We start from the raw sequence: 20,482 nt of genomic DNA, 5'->3' as shown, positions 1-20,482 counted from the left end.
TTACAGATCAGGCAACTGTAGTTTAGAGAGAATAAGAATTTGTCCAAGTTCATGCTGAGAGCAAGGGAGATCTTTGAAAGCCTCAAAATATTCTGATCAAAAATGTGAAAATGTTGTTAAATAAGAAAGTGCAAAATTACATGAGAATATTAAGAACCAAATCAACAAAATTTCCTTTTAGTAACATTTTTAAACTTCAAATTGTATCTTATTAGCATGTGCTGGTAATCCATGGCTCTTTTTATACAAGCTGAAAATAAATGCAGAAAACTTGGAAGAAATCCATAAGAACAGATAATATTATGAAAAAATTTCCTAGTGTAGAAATTACAAAGCTTAAATATATTACATTCTTCATACTCACACCCCTTTGACTTATTCCTGAGCTTTGACTATGTTGTGTTAAAAGAGGATTTATGTGTGGGTGTGTATGTGTGTAAAAACAAAGGAGCGGATTTTTCTAGCTAAAATTAATACTAAATACTCTTAGATTCGATTTTCAGTGAACTGAAGTTGTCATTAAATCATGTGTCTCATATTATTCCTCCAGGGATCTCAGACAACATCTTCAAAGTGCAGTTGTTACGTTCCCATGTGTTGTCACCGTATTTTCTTTCTTAAACAATGGCAGTAGAATGGTGTTCCACTGTCCCCACGTGCCTTCAACTAAGACCCCGCTGGAGCTGCCTTGGCCAAGGCCACAGCCTTCCTGGGGCAGCCTGCATCCAGTGGCCCAGTGAGAGTATAAAGGTGGGCTGTTCAGCTCTAGGCTGGACAACATTATTTGCTCTAGGGCTTGCTGCTGGGTTGTCTAAGTCTATGGTAGGGCTTACATAAGCAATTCGGCTGTTCACCTGTCCCAATCCTGCTTCCTCACCCGCTTTTTTTTTTTTTCCATAGGATTTGATCCTTAGTAAATGTCTTAAACGCCAAAATCATCCCAGAACATCCTGCCTGTTTGGTTTTGGGTTTTATTGCGGCAAAAAACACATGACTTAAAATTTACTACCTCAACCATGTTTAGGAATACAGTACAGTAGTGTTTAGGAATATAGTACAGTACATACTATAGGCATGTTGTTGAACAATAGATCTCTAGAACTTTTTGATCAGAATCTGCTTCTTGAGAAGCCAGTTTGTGGCAATACTTTCTTCACTGACCTAAATCCTTTTCAGATGTTTTGAAGTGCTGCTCTCCTTTCTCAGTAATACCCTCAGCAGGCTTACAATATGAAATCGTGATGATGATAGGTGACACAAAACACATAATACAGAGTATTTGCAAAGATCACACCCCCACCCCTTTTTCATGGGATGTGTGAATATTTACCATTTAACTTGAAAATTTTGGATTTTCTTTTTTTTTAGCTCTTAAGGAAAATAGATAGGAATTAAAAGGCTTCCTCCTAAGAAGTTTCAAGCAGACAACTAATGGTATATTTTATTAGAGAGAGACCAAAAGCAATGTGGCTGGTCTCCAACAAAGTTTTTGACTTAAAGTTTGCCAGAGTTCTGAACATCATGTTTGAAGTTTTAGAGTTAATTGCACTTACTCAAAATTGATGTTCTATCAAAGCATCTCCATCTATAACATGGGGAGATTAGGCTATTACAATGGTTTTCAGTCCTATTTTGGCAACTTAAAGATGGCTGAGAATTTTTTACTACTCCTGCCATTGAAAAGTAGAATTTAGTTCCCCTCCTCTTAAATCTGAGTTGACATTAATGGCTGATTTTTCCTAATGAAAGGATAGTTACCAAACAGGATGTGGCACCAATGATGTGGTCTGACTTTCAGGATAAACCAGCTAGACTTGCAGCTTCATCTTGATCTCTGGGACCAGCGTACTGGGAGCCTCTGAGAAGACCAGTGTTTTCCTTGGGACCCTAATCCCAGAGGCTTTAAGATCCCCAAAAGCAATTAATAACAAACAATAAGTTAAGACAGAATAAAGGAACTTTTGCTGCGCTTTTCTTTGAGAAAGTAATACTCTTTTGGGTTTACTGTTTTAACCCATATCTTCAGTTATTAAAAAAGCAAAATTGCTATTGCTGCTCTTTTTTCTACCATTGAAGAGGCAAATGCATGAAGGAAGCCTTTTCAATAGCTGAAAAAAAAAAAAAGGTTAGTGCAATTCTATCACATAATTAAGCTGACTTTTCTGAGTTTTTATTGTTAGTTTCATGCTAAATGAAGATTTTTAAAAATATGTTTTTATTGATTTTTAGAGAGAGAGGAGAAGGGAGAGGGATAGAGAGATAGAAACATCCATGAGAAACAACATCCATCAGCTGCCTCCTGCACGCCCCCTACTGGGGATCGAGCCCACAACCCAGGTATGTACCCTGATCAGGAGTAGAACTCATGACCTCTTCGTTCCTGGGTCGAAGCTGAACTGTTGAGCCACAACAGCCAGGCAGATAAATTAAGATTTTTAATTGCTAAAATTCAATTTGCCTCCTCCCTGGCCAGGTGGCTCAGTTGGTTGGTGCATCATTCCTACAGCAAAAGGTTGTAGTTTGATCCCAGGTCAGGGTATGTTGGGGAGGTAACCAATCTCTCCCTCTTTCTAAAAAAAAAAAAAAAAATCAATAAAAATAAATCAATAAAAATATATCCTTGCGTAAGGATTTAAAAAACAAAAAACCTCCTCCAAACTATCTGTACAGGCTTCTGTACCATTTTTACTCTAAGTCCGAGCAGAGGTCTCTTCATGAATGAGCTTCACACTAAGAAAAAAAAAAAGAAATGATTTATTTATCTGGTTTAGATATGCCTTTGTCATTGAAACCATTGTCTGTTGAATTCAGTAGTGAACTGAAATGATCCCCGCTTGTTTTTTCACAATTTCTTGGAAGCCCTGGGCACCTCACTTATAGGGCCAAAGGCCATTGAACTAAGCTGTCACAGTGAAAGGAATTCCAGATCACCTGGGTCAGGTTGCTAGGGTTAGCCAACATACACCTAGAGTTGCTTCAATCACTCTCATTCCCAATTCAAATTTAGTTCTTATTTCAGAAACCTTCTCTTGCTTCTCTGATTACCTCTGCAGAATGAAGATGAGCCAGCTCCCCAGGCTGTTTTGGAATTTAATTATATAAAATAAATTAAACCATTGCTATGGAATTCGGAAGTTAGAGGACACAATAGCTAAAACTAAAGAGATATCTGTAGCATGTTAAGTTTCATAAAGGCAGGGATTATTTTTTTTAATTTATTTTTTCGCAATTTTGTTCACTACTGAACACCCAGCACTTAATAGTCTACATTTGCAGAAGCCAACTAAGTAAGCACTTTAAAAAGCACACACATGATTTCTCAGTATTTACAGTGTGGTCTATTAAAAAATCACTTTTGATTCTTTGATAAATTTGGGATGGAAAGAAGTAGACTATGTCCTCCTGCCCTGGCATTAAAGCACTGCATGAACACTTGGCACAATGGGAGCAGTGAAACAGTAGGGAAAGGACTAGTTCACCGAAAGGCACAATTCTTCCAGATCCTCTTTAAACTCTAAGAAGATGACTTGAGAACCATGGACAATATCTTAATTAGTTTATAATTTATTTGTTTGTTTGTTTGTGTTAATCCTCACCTGAGGACATTATTTCCATTGATTTTTAGGGAGAGTAGAAGGGGGGGACAACGGAAGAGAAAGAGAGAGAGAGAGAAGCATCCATGTGAGAGAGACACATCAATTGGTTGCCTCTTGCAGGAGCCCCAACCAGGGCTGTGGACCAGACCTGCAACTCAAGTATATGCCCTTGACCAAGAATTGACCTGAAACTCTTAGGTGCACAGGACCCATGTTCTGACCACTTAGCACAATGGTCAGGGCACAATGTCTCAATTTTAAGAAACAGTTATTGCAAATAAAAGACATGATTTTTGTCTGATCAATGTCTTTTATTTTAAAACTAGAGGCTCGGTGCATGAAATTCGTACGGGGGGGTGGGTATTCCCCCTTAGCCTAGCCTGCACCCTCTCCAATCTGGGACATCCCTCTCACAATCCTGGACCACTGGCTCCTAATCACTCACCTGCCTGCCAGCCTAATCGCCCCATGCAGCCTGCTTGTTCAGTTGTTTGGTCATCCCTCACTAACCCCCCTGATGGCCTGGTCGGAGGCAACCATCTTGTAAGGGTGTGATAGTCAATTTGCATATTAGTTCTTTATTATATAGGATGATTCTCACTGATTATTGGAATAACATTCCATATGAAGACTAATATTTGTAATTTTTTTTATTGATTTGAGAGAGAGGAAGAGAGAGGGAGAGAGGAATAGAAACATCAATGATGAGAGAGAATCACTGATTCCTCCTGCATGCCCCCTACTGGGGATAGAGCCTGCAACACAGGCATGTGCTCTGGCCAGGAATCAAACTGTGATCTCCTGGTTCATAGGTCAACACTCAACCACTGAGTCACGCCGGCCAGGCAAAGACTAATATTTGTAATTTTATAATTAATATCATTCCTCCAAATGGCACTTTTTCATCTATTTAATTTTGCAGAAACTTCTGTGACACCACAAGGCTCTTTACAGGAGGTGAGCTATGACCTCAAAAAAATTTACAATCAGAAATAATGGGGGACGGTGGGGTAGAGGGTCAGGGGTTAGCAAGGCCGGAAGTGAGTGCAATAAAGTTTCTCCAGGGAGGCCTTCCAGGGGAGAAAGTTGGAGCAGCGACCTAAAGAGGTACTGGCGTGATCCAGAACCAAATCATCCTGCGGTGCGGTGCGGAGACTCCATGAGGCCCTGTACATGGGCTGTGTGGAGGTCCTGCAATCCATGCGTGCCCTGGACTTCAACACCCGGACTCAGGTCACCAGGGAGGCCATCAGCCTGGTGTGTGAGGCTGTGCCAGGCACTAAGGGGGCTTCGAGAAGGAGAAAGCCCTCTAGCCGCCCACTCAGTTCCATTCTGGGGAGGAGTAACCTGAAATTTGCTGGAATGCCAATCACTCTCACCGTCTCCACCAGCAGCCTCAACCTCATGGCCGCAGACTGCAAACAGATCATCGCCAACCATCACGTGCAATCTATCTCATTTGTGTCCGGCGGGGACCCGGACACAGCTGAGTATGTCGCCTATGTTGCCAAAGACCCGGTGAATCAGAGAGCCTGCCACATCCTGGAGTGTCCCGAGGGGCTTGCTCAGGACGTCATCAGCACCACTGGCCAGGCCTTCAGTTACGATTCAAACAATACCTCAGAGCTGGTCACCCCCCATGACGGGATGGCTGGCTTTGATGGCTCAGCTTGGGATGAGGAGGAGGAAGAGCCACCTGATCATCAATACTATAATGACTTCCCGGGGAAGGAACCCCCTCTTGGGGTGGTGGTGGACATGAGGCTTCGGGAAGGAGCCCCCCAGGGGCCTGCTCGACCCACTCTGCCCAGTGCCCACAACCCCAGCCACCTGGGAGCTACGCTGCCTGTGGGGCAGCCTGCAGGGGGAGACCCAGAAGTCCACAAGCAGATGCCACCTCTGCCACCCTGCCCAGCAGGCAGAGAGCTCTTTGATGACCCCTCCTATGTCAACATCCAGAACCTGGACAAGGCCCGGCAAGCAGGGGGCGGGGCCGGGCCTCCCAATCTTGTTGTCAATGGCAGTGCGCCCCGAGACCTCTTTGACATGAAGCCTTTTGAAGATGCCCTTCGGGTGCCTTCACCTCCCCAGTCAGTGGCCATGGCTGAGCAGCTCTGAGGGGAGCCGTGGTTCCACGGAAAGCTGAACCGGCGGGAGGCTGAGGCCCTGCTGCAGCTCAACCGGGACTTCCTGGTGCGGGAAAGCACGACCACGCCTGACCAGTACGTGCTCACTGGCCTGCAGAGCGGGCAGCCCAAGCACCTGCTGCTGGGGGACCCTGAGGGTGTGGTTCGCACAAAGGATCACCGCTTTGAGAGCGTCAGTCACCTCATCAGTTACCACATGGACAATCACTTGCCCATCATCTCTGCGGGCAGCGAACTGTCTACAGCAACCAGTGGAACGGAAATTGTGATCGTCCCAGGTGCTTGCCGGAAAACTCCCTTCAACCCGTCCACTATCCCCTGACTTCAGGACCTCACTTTGGAGTGTTCTGTGAGCTTGGCCTTGTGTAGGAGCTGGGGGTAGTGTGGACACTGGGTTTAGCATCCAGCTCAGGGAGAGGGTTTGAGTCAGGAGCCTGGGGTAGAATCCTACTTCTCCCCAAACCTCACCAAAATATTAACCTAGAGTGGCCCCTTCCCAAGGCCTTTCCTGTGCCAACCTGATATCCACTTCCTCAGGAAGGTGGGTGCTCAAGGCCTGGGCCGTGTGCCTCGTAATGGAAAATGTCCTGTGATGACAGGCAGTCACCCTTCCAGGAAACGAGCAACAAATCACACCTCTGGTCTACCCCTGGGCTCAGGGTACTCCAGCCCCTCTCAACAGCCCCCCCTTCCCAGTGTTTAAACTTTGTGCCTTTGACCATCTCCTAGTTCTGAAGATATTTTATGCAGAGTTCTTGGGCCCCTGAGGCCAAGGATAGGGGTGCTGATCCCCTGGCTTCCGGGACCCTGTCTTCTCCTTGCTCAGCATCCCTCCAGTTTAGGTTGGGGGAACAGAAGCAGGAGTGGCAGCTGTTCCCTCCCCCTGAGCATATGCCCCCTTTACAGATTGCCTCAGAGCTCCCCTCCCGGCCAGGGGGGAGATGGACCCCTTCTTTGCTCAGTGCCTCCTGGCCGGGGCCTTTGTCCCCAGGGGTTTGTATAGACATGTTGTTCACCCCACCCCTTCCATGTTGCATGCATGTTATATTCTACAGCCAAAGTGCAGCCCTTCCGTAGCCTCCATGCTGCCTCCCTGTGCTAGGGTGGTGGAGTGGTGACTGAATTTGGGCTCCCGAACTGTTAGCTCTCCAAGGTAGATTTTGTGGAGGCAGGAATGGGCATTGAGACTCAAAAGCAGTAGACAATCCCCAAATACCATCTGTAGATTTGGATCTGCATTTATTTTTTATGCATATATTTTAGGGCTGTAGACTTACTTTCCTAATTTGTTTACTATGGCTTATTCTTGAGCACAAAAGGTTGGTAACCGACGGCATTTAAACATCACCTCCTGGACTTTTCAAAGCCCTTTTCCAACTCCTGGCATTTCCTCAGCCCAGCCTGTGTGGCATTTGGGGTCGACAGCATTGCCTTTTCTAGGAGACCCAGGTCAGAAGTCCGTGGGGAGCTCTCACCGAGGCTGCCGGCTGCCGGGACGTTCGGCTGAATGGCCTGTTTCAGGGTCGGTGGGGTGGGGAGCCTTGACACCTGCAGTGACTGAAGACCTAGGGAGACTCTGGGAAGGCTACTGTGACTTAGAAGCCTCCAGCCCATCCCAAGGGAGAGCTGGCTGTCTGGACCCGCGCCTCCTTTTTGTTGTTTAGCTGTTTTCACCGGCCTCACTCATACCAAAGGGAAGGAATCTTCATTAAAGTCCATATTTCTTCTAAAAAAAAAGAAGAAGAAGAAGAAGAAGAAATAATGAATAGAAACATAAATATTTCAGAGAAATCTTATCAAAAAATGAATGTTAATAAAAAGAAAAGAAGCAAGTACAGAAACTGTGTGCTAAAAACAATATTATTTGTCATAGAGCAGGATGTCAGGAGGGTCTAGGGTCCATTATAGGATCCTCAAAACAGACAGAAAATCATAGCTGTCTGTGCCTTCATCAACAGAATGCTAACTAAAAATATGTAGGTTATGTGGCTAACTATGAGTAGAAAATATTTCTCAACTATGGCTTCTAGTGGAATATAATATAAATGGATATAAGTATATATAGTTATAGATAGATTTATAAAGTTCAGCTAATATTCAGATATAAATATACATGTTATAGAACAAGATTTGATTTTTAGCAACCAAATGTCTACATCAATTAAAATATTACACTTTTCTCAGAGGGATAGAGATAGAGCCTAAATGATTAAAAATCTTATTCTAATCAGGATTGACTTATGCATTAGGCACAGTAAGCACAGTAATTTTAGAAGCACATGAAAATGTTTTAATTTCTTTTAAAATAAAAATGTAAAGCTTTAGAGTGAAAGAATGTGTTATTTTTGCATACAGAAAAAGATAATATTGGACACAAAAAAAATACTAAATTTTGTCTCAAACAGAAAAAAATATTATGATGAAGCCCACAAAAGTAAGCAGGTCTAGGGCCCATGAAAGTCAGGGTGTACCCTTTTCAACATTAAATGAATTCAAACAGATTTCTTTTGTTTGAATACAAAGCATTTTGGATAGTCTTGCTTTCTGAGGATCATAATTAGAGAAAATAAAAATCTATCAGTTGGAAGGATGGGCCTCCCTTCATGGGTACTACAGAAAGCAAAAAAATTGTCAAGAGAGCAATGGTGCAATAGTCAGCCTGCAAGTCATGTTTACTTTGGATCCTTTCTTTCCAGTTTCTTACCTGTAGGCACTGGACTGCTTAGCTGCCTCTGAGGACTTTTGTTGGCTAGAGTGCACTTGAGGCTTTTTATATTATTGCAACACTACATGTTTGCGGGCCCTCATCCTTACACTATATTACTGGCAATTACACAAAATCCAATATGCTACACTGCACTTTGAAACTAACCCTGAGAGAAACAAACACCTGTAGGTCTCTTAGCAAATGTCCAGCATGCTTAAAATTTAACCTAATTTAGTATAATTACTATTGTGTTCAATGTTCATGTCTTGTTTTGATCAGGCTGCTGTGACAAAAATATCAGAGACTGGGTGGCTTATTTCTCACAGACCCAGAGGCTGAAAGTCCAAGTCCAAGGTGCCAGCAGATACAGTGACTGGTGAGGACCCACTCCCTGGTTACAGATGACCTCCTCACTGTGTCCTTACATGGCAGAGGGGGTGAGAGAGCTGTCTGGGATCTTTTATAAGAGCACTAATCCCATTCATGATAGCTCTACCCTTCTGACTTAATCTTCCCCCAAGGGCCCCATCTTCAAATGCCATCACATTGGGAATTAGGTTTTAACATATGAATTTGGGGAGGACAGAATAATGCAGTCCATAACAGTATATCTCCCTCAAATTGTCATATGAATTTATAGCCCTAATTTTATAATATTTTTATTTTTAAATACCTTTAAACTTATTTAAAAACTGTAAAAAGAGTAAAAAGAATTCTAGAATACTCTTCACCCAGATTTCCAGTATTTTCAAAGAACAAGGTAATTCTGTTATACAACCACATTTACAATGATCAAGACTAGAAAAATAACGGTGACACAATATTATTTTTAATCTACAAACTTTATTCAATTTATGAAACTTGTTCCAATGATATTTTCTTACATAGATGGATAGTTGGATAGATAGGTAGATGGTAGATGGGAGAGAGAGAGAGAGAAAGAGAAATTCCAGGATGTAAATCTAGGATAACACATTTTATTTAGTTGTCAGGGGTCTTTAGTCTTCTTTATTCTGGCACAGAATTTCTCCAAAGTCTGATGTTCCTTCATTTGGGGCAGCAATATCTCAAGGTGAAGTTGTGTACTTCTCATTGCATCATATAAGACTATATTCCTAGTTCCATATGCAGAAATAATAGTTAAAAGGATTTTGTGCCTCAACAAATAAAACATTAAAGCATCAATTTATGCTTTAGGGAAAAAAACATTGCTGAATGAAACTCCCTTGCTCTGTTCCCACTGCTTTTCATTTTGTTCTGTAGGAATAGTTTCCATATCTGGGTAAAATGAGCACTGTCCAAGAGCCCGTGCAGTAGCTATAATTGATAAATACTTTATTTTGATCTATCACCTTTCTCTTTTCCAGAGCTCAATGCAGCAGTAGACAGCTGCTCATGGAAGTGTGTGTATGTGTATATGTGTGTGTTTGGGGAAGGAGGGGTGAAATCTATATTAAAGAGCCCACTAGTGAAGCAAGGCAAATGATATTAAGTATTTGGTTCTTCATGTTGTTAACTTTGTAATTTTTTTTAACTTAAATCATTTGTTCATTAATTTAATAATGTCATTTAATAAAATCCATGTTCCTAATTATTTTGTCAATACTTTTCAGCATGTGCCGGCATTGTGGTGGGTGCTATGAATAAGACATGATTTCTTCTTTATAGATCTTGAAATCTAGAGCATAGACAGGCAAGTAAAATGCAGTGGATAGAGTGTCAGAATACAGGTAAGTACAGAGGCCATGGGAGCACAAGGACAACATCATTCAACCACCTTAGGGAAGTTGATTTATGAACTGAGCACTAGGTTTGAGCATAGAGTCTTAAGGCAAAGGTGGCATGGAGAGAAGTGGTGCTCTTAGGTGAGCATTTACATCCACGTGCTCCTCCACAAACACTGGGCCTGCTCCTGCAGACAGCTCTAGTAAGGGAAATTACTGCATGGAATTTCAGGCCACTTTTGGACTCTTCTTGGAAAAAAATGACTCAAAGATTTGAATATTTGAATACTCAGAGAAGCTATTGATATTACTTCCAGGTCCATTGGCAAATATTGTATTGCCCATTTTTTATCATTATGGTCACTATTATTATTATAGTTTATTTTCCAAGGGCTCAGGAGGAAAAAAAAGATAGTTAATGACTGGGTATTTATTTACCACCATGTTCTGTTCAACCCAATCAAATTCTCAACACATATCAACAATCAGTATATCAAGCGGTCTGAGTCAGGGAAGCACAGCCTAGGGCTGGACAGGGACTGCACAGAGCTGGGTAGCCAGCCATGGATCCAACCTCACCACGGCAGCCTCTGTCACAGAAATCAGACTCAAAGGCACTGCTTTCCTACAGCACATATTCCCCTTCTAGCCACCTCAGCAATTATAGTTGAACCAATGGACAGCCAGAGAACATAGTTTAATTATTCGCCTACCTCGGCTTCTATCTCATGTTTACTACCCATACTTACTGCACATCTGATCTGGGTGCCATAGTCTATCTAGAATGCCTGCTTTGTGGAAACTTCTAGAACAAGTTAAGTTAAAGAGGCTTCTGTAGGAACCATAACTCTCTTATTTATTTATTTGTTTGTTTATTTATTTGTTTGTTTGTTTATTTATTTGTTTGTTTGTTTGTTTATTTATTTACATATCTATTTATTATTTATTTATTTTATTGTTTAAAGTATTACATATATCCCCTTTTTCCCCAATTGACCCCCCCCGCCACTCCCACACCTGAGGGCAAGCCCCCACCACCCCAGTGTCTGTGTCCATTGATTATGCTAATATGCATGCATACAAGTCTTTTGGTTAATCTCTAACCCTCCCCTCCCATGCCATTTGTCTCTGAATCTATTTTTTTAATATATTTTATTGATTTTTTACAGAGAGGAAGGGAGAGGGATAGAGAGCTAGAAACATCGATGAGAGAGAAACATGGATTGGCTGCCTCCTGCACACCCCCCCACTGGGGATGTGCCCACAACCAAGGTACATACCCTTAACCGGAATCGAACCTGGACCTTTCAGTCCACAGGCCGACGCTCTATCCCCTGAGCCAAACCAGTCAAGGCTGAATCTATTTTTGTTCATCAGTTTATGTTGATCATTATATGAGTGAGATCATGTAATATTTATCTTTCTCTGACTGACTTGTTTCGCTTAGCATAATGCTCTCCAGGTCCATCCATGCTGTTGCAAATGGTAAGAATTCCTTCTTTTTTGTAGCAGCATAGTATTCCATTGTGTAGATGTACCAGTTTTTTAATCTACTCATCTGCTGATGGGCACATAGGCTCTTTCCAAATCTTAGCTATGGTAAATTGTGCTGCTATGAACATAGGGGTGCATATATCCTTCCTGATTGGTGTTTCTGGTTTCTTGAGATATATTCTTAGAAGTGGGATCACTGGGTCATATGGGAGTTCCATTTTTAATTTTTTGAGGAAAACCCATACTGTTTTCCACAGTGACTGCACCAGTCTGCATTCCCACCAGAAGTTCACAAGGGTTCCTTTTTCTCCACATCCTCGCTAGCACTTGTCATTTGTTGATTTGTTGATGATAGCCATTCTGACAAGTGTGAGATGGTACCTCATTGTCATTTTGATTTGCATCTCTCAGATGATTAGTGACTTTGAGCATGTTTTCATATGTCTCTTGGCCTTCTGCATGTCCTCTTTAGAAAAATGTCTATTTAGGTCCTTTGTCCATTTTTTTTTTTTGGATTGTTTATCTTCCTTTTGTTAAGTTGTATGAGTTCTGTGTAAATTTTGGAGATTAAACCCTTATCCGAAATAGCATTGGCAAATATGTTCTCCCTTGCCATGGGCTTTCTTATTGTTTTGTTGATGGTTTCTTTTGTTGTACAGAAGCTTTTTATTTTGATGTAGTCCCATTTGTTTATTTTCTCTTTAGTTTCCCTTGCCCTAGGAGCTGAGTTGGTAAAGATATTGCTATGACGTATGTCTGATATTCCAGGTCTGCCTATGGAGTCTTCTAAGAGTCTTATTGTTTCCCATCTTACATTTAAGTCCTTTAGCCATTTTGAGGGGTTTTTTGTGTATGGTGTAAATTGGTGATCTAGTTTCATTTTTTTTTTTTTTTTTTTTGTATCTGACCACATTTCCCAGCACCATTTATTTTTTTTTATTTTTTTTTTAGGGTTTTTTTTTTATTGCTTAAAGTATTACAAAGGGTATTACATATGTGTCCATTTTATCCCCCTGCCCTAGACAGTCCCCTAGCCTCCCCTATCCCCCAGTGTCTTATGTCCATTGGTTATGCTTATATGCATGCATACAAGTCCTTTAGTTGATCTCTTACCCCCCTACCTCCTGCCCCCCAACCCTCCCCGGCCTTCCCGCTGCAGTTTGACAATCCGTTTGAGGCAGCTCTGCCTCTGTATCTATTATTGTTCAAAAGTTTATAATGGTTTCTATTATCCATGAATGAGTGAGATCATGTGGTATTTTTCTTTCATTGACTGGCTTAGTTCACTTAGCATAATGCTCCCCAGTTCCATCCATGACGTTGCAAATGGTAAGAGTTCCTTCCTTTTTAGAGCAGCATAGTATTCCATCGTGTAGATGTACCACAGTTTTCTAATCCATTCATCTACTGATGGGCACTTAGGCTGTTTCCAGATCTTAGCTATGGTGAATTGTGCTGCTATGAACCTAGGGGTGCATATATCCTTTCTGATTGGTGTTTCTGGTTTCTTGGGATATATTCCTAGAAGTGGGATCACAGGGTCAAATGGGAGTTCCATTTTCAGTTTTTTAAGGAAACTCCATACTGTCTTCCATAGTGGCTGCACCAGTCTGCATTCCCACCAGCAGTGCACAAGTGTTCCTTTTTCTCCACACCCTCTCCAGCACTTGTCGTTTGTTGATTTCTTGATGATAGCCAGTCTGACCAGTATGAGATGGTACCTCATTGTTGTTTTGATTTGCATCTCTTGGATGATTAGTGACTTTGAGCACCCAGCACCATTTATTAAAGAGACTGTCTTGATGCCATTGTATTCTCCTGCCTCCTTTGTCAAACATTAATTGAGCATAATGGCTTGCATTGATTTCTGGGTCCTCTATTCTGTTCCATTGGTCTATATGTCTGTTCTTGTGCCAGTACCAGATAGTTTTGAGAACCATGGCTTGGTAATATAGCTTGATATCTGGTATTGTGATACTTCCTATTTTGTTATTCTTTCTAAGGATTGCTGTGGCTATTCAGGATTTTTTTTATTCGAGATGAATTTTTGTAGAGTTTGTTCTAGGTCTTTGAAATATGCAGTTGGTATAACTCTCTCTTTCTTTATGGAACCATTTTTCCTTCCCATACACCACTGATTATATCTTTTCAATACCTTTGAAATCTGTTTCTGTTCTTCCTCCCATCCTTCTTTCCTCCTTTCCCCACTTCCTTCCTCCATCCTTCTTTTCTTAATATTTGCCATAGTTCTGCATTACAAATAGGACTCATTTTAAGTATAGAAAAGTAGAAAAAATAAAAGAAAAATGATTTGTCATGTCACTATCCAGAGATTATGGCTGTTAAGGCTTTAATATATTTCATTTTAATATTGTGGGTTGTGTGTATGCTACAATTTCACCTTCTATTGTGTTTCTAACATTTCTTAACATCAGCCAGTACTTCTGCTTCATAATTGTCTGGGCAGCATTTCTGTTTCTCCTTCTACTTGCTTCTGTGAAGTATTCCAACATGTAACTTTGCCTAGTCTTTTCACAGACTACTTAGTGAATTTATTCTCTCTTTCTAGCCCCACTGCACTAGACTGAGCCCCTTTCCCTGAGCCACATCACCACAGAAATCTCCTCAATGGCTAATCCAGCGGTTCTCAACCTGTGGGTTGCGACCCCTTTGGGGGCCGAATGACCCGTTCACAGGGGTCGCCTAAGACCATTGGAAAACACATATATAATTACATATTGTATTTGTGATTAATCACTATGCTTTAATTATGTTCAATTTGTAACAATGAAAATACATCCTGCATATCAGATATTTACATTACGATTCATAACAGTAGCAAAATTACAGTTATGAAGTAGCAACGAAAATAATTTCATGGTTGGGGGTCACCACAACATGAGGAACTGTAAAAGGGTCGCGGCATTAGGAAGGTTGAGAACCACTGGTCTAATCTCAAGCTCTCCCGCTCCACCATTTACTCACTTCTGCTGAATGAACTTTCTAAAATATAAAACTGACCATGTATTCTCCTGGCTTCGATCTTCACTGTCTATCCCCGTGCTATGAGCTTTAGAATACAGTTTACAGTTTTGCCCAGATAGAGTTTTTCTCTGCTTGGCCCCTTCTGACCCCTCCAGCTCTTTCTCTCCTGCTGTCCCTCAGCTTCAGCCTCTCAGATTCTTGTACCTCTGAGTCTTTGCTCATACTATTCCCTCTGTCTGGAATACCTTTCCTGTTTCTTTACAGGAAAAAACCTATACTTCCTTTAAAATTCAATCCAGGGAGCACTGCTGCTTGGGCACTTCCTGGAAGTTCATTCTTACAACTTTCATCTCATCATATAGAGTAAGATCTCAAGGTCTGTCCTCTCCTGCCTTGTGAGCCTTCCTATAGCCCAATATACCCTTTTCTAAGTATCTTTGGTGTTGTTGTTTTTCTCCTTAACCACGGGAACTGAATTTGAATCCCAAGCACCTCACAGAGAGTGAACATTCAAGGAAAATCCACAGGAAAGAGGAAGACTTTCATGGTTATTATGGCTCAGCAGCTAGGAGTTGCTGTGTCACAGGCCAGCTTCCTTCAGTTAATCCATTCTGATGTCAGCCTGCCCGATGCGTGACTCATTAATTCCTGGACAATGTCATTTGTTGACATGGCTATAAAAGCTTAACCACTTTCGGAATTTCCCAAGGATTTCAGAATCTCCCTTTAAAATCCCTTTCTCTGAGCCGTTCTATAAAAAAAAAAAAAAAAAAAAAAAAAAAAAAAAAAAAAAGACTCAAGAGAAAAATAACAATAAGACATTATTACACTAAGAATAAATCATCTATTAAAAAATCTGCCACATTTACTTTGCTCTTAGGGACTACAACAGAAGAAACCAAAAAAGAGTCAGTGTACAACTTTGATGACTTAAAGTTTAACATGCAAATTTTAATGTAGCAGATTCATGAGTGGTTTGGGTAGGGAGCCAGAAAGAGAGAAAGATAGGCCTCTGACTGGAGCAAAATGCATGCCACTTTAGTTCCAAGAAAAGATAAACCTCTTCGAACTTACCCTAATGGGAACTTTTCATAAAAGCATTCCAGTGACCTAGATCTGATTCACTATTTTGATGGTATGGCAGAATCCTCTTGTATTTGTAACTGCTACCAGTTGGCTTTGGGAGGGGCACTAGGGAAGTTTATCTACACTAATAAAAGAGAAAAATGGTAATTGGCGTACGACGATACCCTTTTCATTGGCCAATCAGGGCTATATGCAAATTAACTGCCAACTAAGATTGGCAGTTAACTGCCAACAAGATGGCGGTTAATTTGCATATGTAGGCACAATGCAGGGAGGCGAAAGGGAAAGCAGGAAGAAGCCCCCTGCCACTGACAGTGATCAGAAACCCAGGGGGGAGCTAAGAGCTGGGGGGCAGGGCAAAGGCGGCCCTGGGGCCGCCTTTGCCCTGCCCCCCAGCCATGATCGGAGAATCAGGTGCCTTTGCCGCCCTGGCCAGTGATAGCAGGAAGTAGGGGTGGAGCCAGCGATGGGAGCTGGGCACGGTCGAAGCTGGCAGTCCCAGGAGCTAGGGGTCCCTTGCCTGGGCCTAAATTGAAGCCCACGATCGAGGGGCCGCTGCAGCTGTGGGTCCCCTCTGCCTGGGCCGGACACCTCAGCCAGAGGCATCCTGCAGGGGCAGGGGCGGAGCCCGTGCGATCGCAGCGCCCCCCCGCTGCCACTGCAGGTCCCCGCTGCCCGGGCTGGACGCCTAGGCCAGAGGTGTCAGGCCTGGGCAAGGGGCCGATCCTGCAATTGGAGGGTGATGGGGGTCAATGCCTGAGGGCTCCCAGTATGTGAGAGGGGGGCAGGCTGGGCTGAGGGACACTCCCCCCCCGACACACACACACCCAGTGCACGAATTTCGTGCACCGGGCCCCTAGTCTATAATAATCTATAATAATAAAAGCACAATATGCTAATTAGACCGGATGTCCTTCTGGATGAAGCCGGGGCTGCAAGGGAAGCCTGGGTCCCGGGTTCCAGAGGGAAGCTGGTGCCACCAGTGGGTGCGGGAGGTGGGGGGGGGGGTTGAGAGGAGGCCTACTCTTGCATGAATTTCGTGCATCAGGCCTCTAGTATTTTTATAAAAGTTGCCAAAGTCAGATATTTTAACCAAATTGGTAGTACTGCTTATTTTCTTTACTTTCACTTCCCTCTTTACACTTCTCCTTGTATTGGATGATGTTGGATGTAAATATGTGTGTGTTTTTAATGGAATTTATTCGAATGACATTGGTTAAGAAAATTATATAGGTTTCAGGGGTACAATTCTGTGTTTTTGTGCCGGGAGCCGGTCCATGCTTGCTGTTTCAAGGGACCTGGCATATATGGCATACTTTTCTTAATATGTTTGCTCACCTTCTTGGCACTATGTGTTTTAACCAAGGTCACCTCTGAGAAAGGTTGTTTCCCCAGGTAGGGATTTTCCCCTGAAGTTAGGGAGGGAATAAAACCCCTTAACTAAGTGCCAGGTGGGTAATTAATCACTTTAACTACGAACAATCATGCTTAAGCTACATAATCTTTACTCCCTGGAATGGAGATAAGAAATGCCCTAACCTTTGGAATAGAGATTGATGGGATTGAATCAACTGGTATAAATACAGATGTAACAAGACAGAAAGGGACAGAACTTAGAACAGAATCAAGAAGACAGAACCTACACGGAGCCTAGAGACAGAAGAACTTCGCTGGAGAGAGCATGCCGGAGGATCCTGGAGAGGGACTGGCCTCGGAGCCTAGAGACAGAGCCTAGCGGGAGAACATGGCAAGGGATCCTGGACTGAACCTGACTACAGAGATTGGCAGGAGAACCTGACTGGAACCTGGACACTGAACCTGACTGGAGAGCCTGGACAGAACCTGGCTGGAGAACCTAGCGAGGGAACATGGCTACAGAACCTCGCTGGAAATCCTAAGCAGAACCTCTCTGGAGATCCAGACCAGAACTTGGCTGGAGATCCTGGCTTGAGATCCTGGCTAGGCTGCTGATCAACTGAACGCTGTCTCCGTGTCATTCCTTCTTCGCCAACTCCGTCCACACCTTTGGGGACCCCTGGACCTGCTGGGGTTGGACCCCGGCATTTTTGAGATCTCGCTAAGGGGGAGTTGAGGTGAAATATCTAAGTTTACTTTAGGTTTAGAAATATATGTTTTACCAGTTCACTGTCATGTTAGCAGTGGTTCTGTTTTTACTAGCCATCCGGATGTGAGAATAGCTCTAGGAATATCCCTTTGCTTACTGTGCCTACACACCCAGGTTTCTGATGAGGAGATCAGAATGCATCTTAAGTTACACAATAACAAAATAATGCAGATATGGGAGAAAGAAGTTAAACTACACAGAGCCAGTAGTGAATCTGGGGAAAATTCTTCCAATCATCAAAATGAAAAGTGACAAGCAGAGAATTCAGTTCATGCTAACCCTAGACCAGTGGTCGGCAAGCTCATTAGTCAACAGAGCCAAATATCAACAGTACAACGATTGAAATTTCTTTTGAGAGCCAAATTTTTTAAACTTAAACAATATAGGTAGGTACATTGTTATTAACTTAATTAGGGTACTCCTAAGGCTTAGGAAGAGCCACACTCAAGGGGCCAAAGAGCCGCATGTGGCTCGCGAGCCGCAGTTTGCCAACCACTCCTAGACAAAACAAATTCTCCCATTTCAGGGATATACTTAGTAATGCAGGGTATACAATTATATACCTTTCACACTTTTTCTATTTGACTAGAATCATGTTACGTAGACTCTGTCATGATTCCTGTTTGTAGAACATGACAAATAGTAAATGCATCCATATGTGAGTGGCATCCTTTATACATCCAGCTATCTATAATAAAAACCAATCTTATTCAACCATCCTAACAGAAAAATGAACAATTTTTTGTATAGAATTTTATCTTTTAAAATTATTTTTAAATGAAGAGGACATCAAGAGCATGTAACCAAAATGTAGAGTAAAAACATTTTAGAGGTGTTGCAGGCAGATATTTAATACACAAATACCATATTTTCCCATTTTTTATTTGTGGTATTTTTCAGCTTTATGTATTTGCTATTGCCATGATTTCTATTTTTATTCAATCTAAATGTTCATTTCTTAAAATTGCTTTTAGAGAGCAGAAGGGAGAGAGAAAGAAACATGGATGTGAGAGAGAACCATGGATGGATTCCTCTCTCCCCACCCACCCCCACTCCAGTTTGCCCTGATTTGGGATCAAACTCTCACAACCTAGTTACACACCCTGACTGGGAAATGGATCTGACACCCTTTGATGCATGGTACAGTGACCCAACCAACTGAGCCACACTCGCCAGGGCTAAATGTTCATTTTTTCTCTTAACTGTATGTTGTAATTTGTATTCTTCCTTTTAGAGCAGGTCCATAATGTGTGAGCTTCAGGCACTACAAAACCTGGATCAGTTTATGATTTCTAACTTGCAAGTGCATGTTGCTCTGTGCTTTCTTTAATAGGGTGGCCCTGTTCCCTCATGTGAAGTCACATGGCTTCACTCAGAATTCAAGAGTAGTGCCTACATCTCTAAGTAAATAAATAAATAAATAATCAAACAAACAAACAAACAAACAGGCAATAAATAAATAAAATAAAACAAGCCCAAATTTGCTGTGTGTGGTATAAACATTTCCACTATGGTCAAATTTATGATACCAAGGATTAATAACTGGCTAACATGATTCCTGACAATTTCCCACTGGTATGAGCTGGCTTGAGCACAGCAATGACCATAAGCAATGCGTGGGAACACTCACTTACCAAGGATGAGCTCCTGTAGGATCCTTGTGATGATAACGCTCCAATTACAGAAAAGAGCTTTTCTGTTAATGAAACTGTGGCTATGTTTTACTCTAGGGAGTCAGTGTGCACATCCTGTTCATCAAGAGGAGTGTTTTGAGTGGGGGGTTTGGGTAAAATAAAGTGGTTTCACACCTCAGATGCCAGGCATCTCTGTTCCCAGGTTTAGATGTTAATTTATATTCCTTAAATGAACACTAGTCATTCTCAGAAGAGAGGCCCTGGCAGAGGGAGGAATAGAAAGAATGCAAGTGAAACATCCTTGTGTTTGCACCCTGCCCTGGGGCCTCTCTCATTCCAGCCCAGCTTGTAGGGCCTTGGCCTTCCTTTCTGTGAAATAAACATTGGTTGGCCTCAGGTTGCAGGAAAATTGGTAGAGCTAGACTCTAAAATGAGCCAATATTATCCACAGTCTGGGCCAAAAAAACAAAAGCCAGGGAACATTTGGCACAAAGAAGTTGTCTTCGAGAAATTATTTTCTATTTGCATAAATTTGTCACAGGTCAGCCATTTCAATAGAAGGAAAAGAGCATGACCTTGAGTCTGCAAGCATCCTGTTGCCCTTTACAGCTAAGGTCAGACTGTTTCCCCTTTTGCTTCATTTCTGCTCCTCTTAGTGGACTCGAGGCTGGCAGATCTGAGGCTGCTGGCTGAGTCCCATTGATTTTTTCCCCAATACTGTGTGCTGTAAGTAATGCATATTGTGCAACACAATTTCATTTTGCTGATATTTTGGTTTGTTGAGCCATGAGCCCCACAAGTAGTTCAAACCACAAAGCAGCATTTCCTGTGTCAGTCATAAAGAAGCTGTGGCCAAAAGTTAATGACCAAAGATGACAAGATCATGTGACTCCACATTTTTACTCTAAGATCAGATTCCCCTCTACTTAATACAATGATATTGTTCCTGTGAATTTAATATGAGGCTCAGCCATCTGCATACAA

The 20,482-nt window shown here is 42.2% G+C and overlaps 1 protein-coding gene and 1 pseudogene across 1 annotated transcript in view; both read left to right on the top strand.

Annotated features, from left to right (window-relative positions):
* LOC132218030 (growth-regulated protein homolog gamma-like) overlaps nucleotides 1–20,482 on the top strand; it is a 110,918-nt gene that overhangs the window by 68,158 nt on the left and 22,278 nt on the right. The window lies entirely within an intron of this gene.
* LOC132218024 (SHC-transforming protein 1-like) lies at nucleotides 4,624–7,505 on the top strand (annotated as a pseudogene).

Source organism: Myotis daubentonii, chromosome 1 (assembly GCF_963259705.1).
Source record: "Myotis daubentonii chromosome 1, mMyoDau2.1, whole genome shotgun sequence".
NCBI lineage: Eukaryota > Metazoa > Chordata > Mammalia > Chiroptera > Vespertilionidae > Myotis > Myotis daubentonii.
This window is presented reverse-complemented; position numbering and strand designations above follow the sequence as displayed.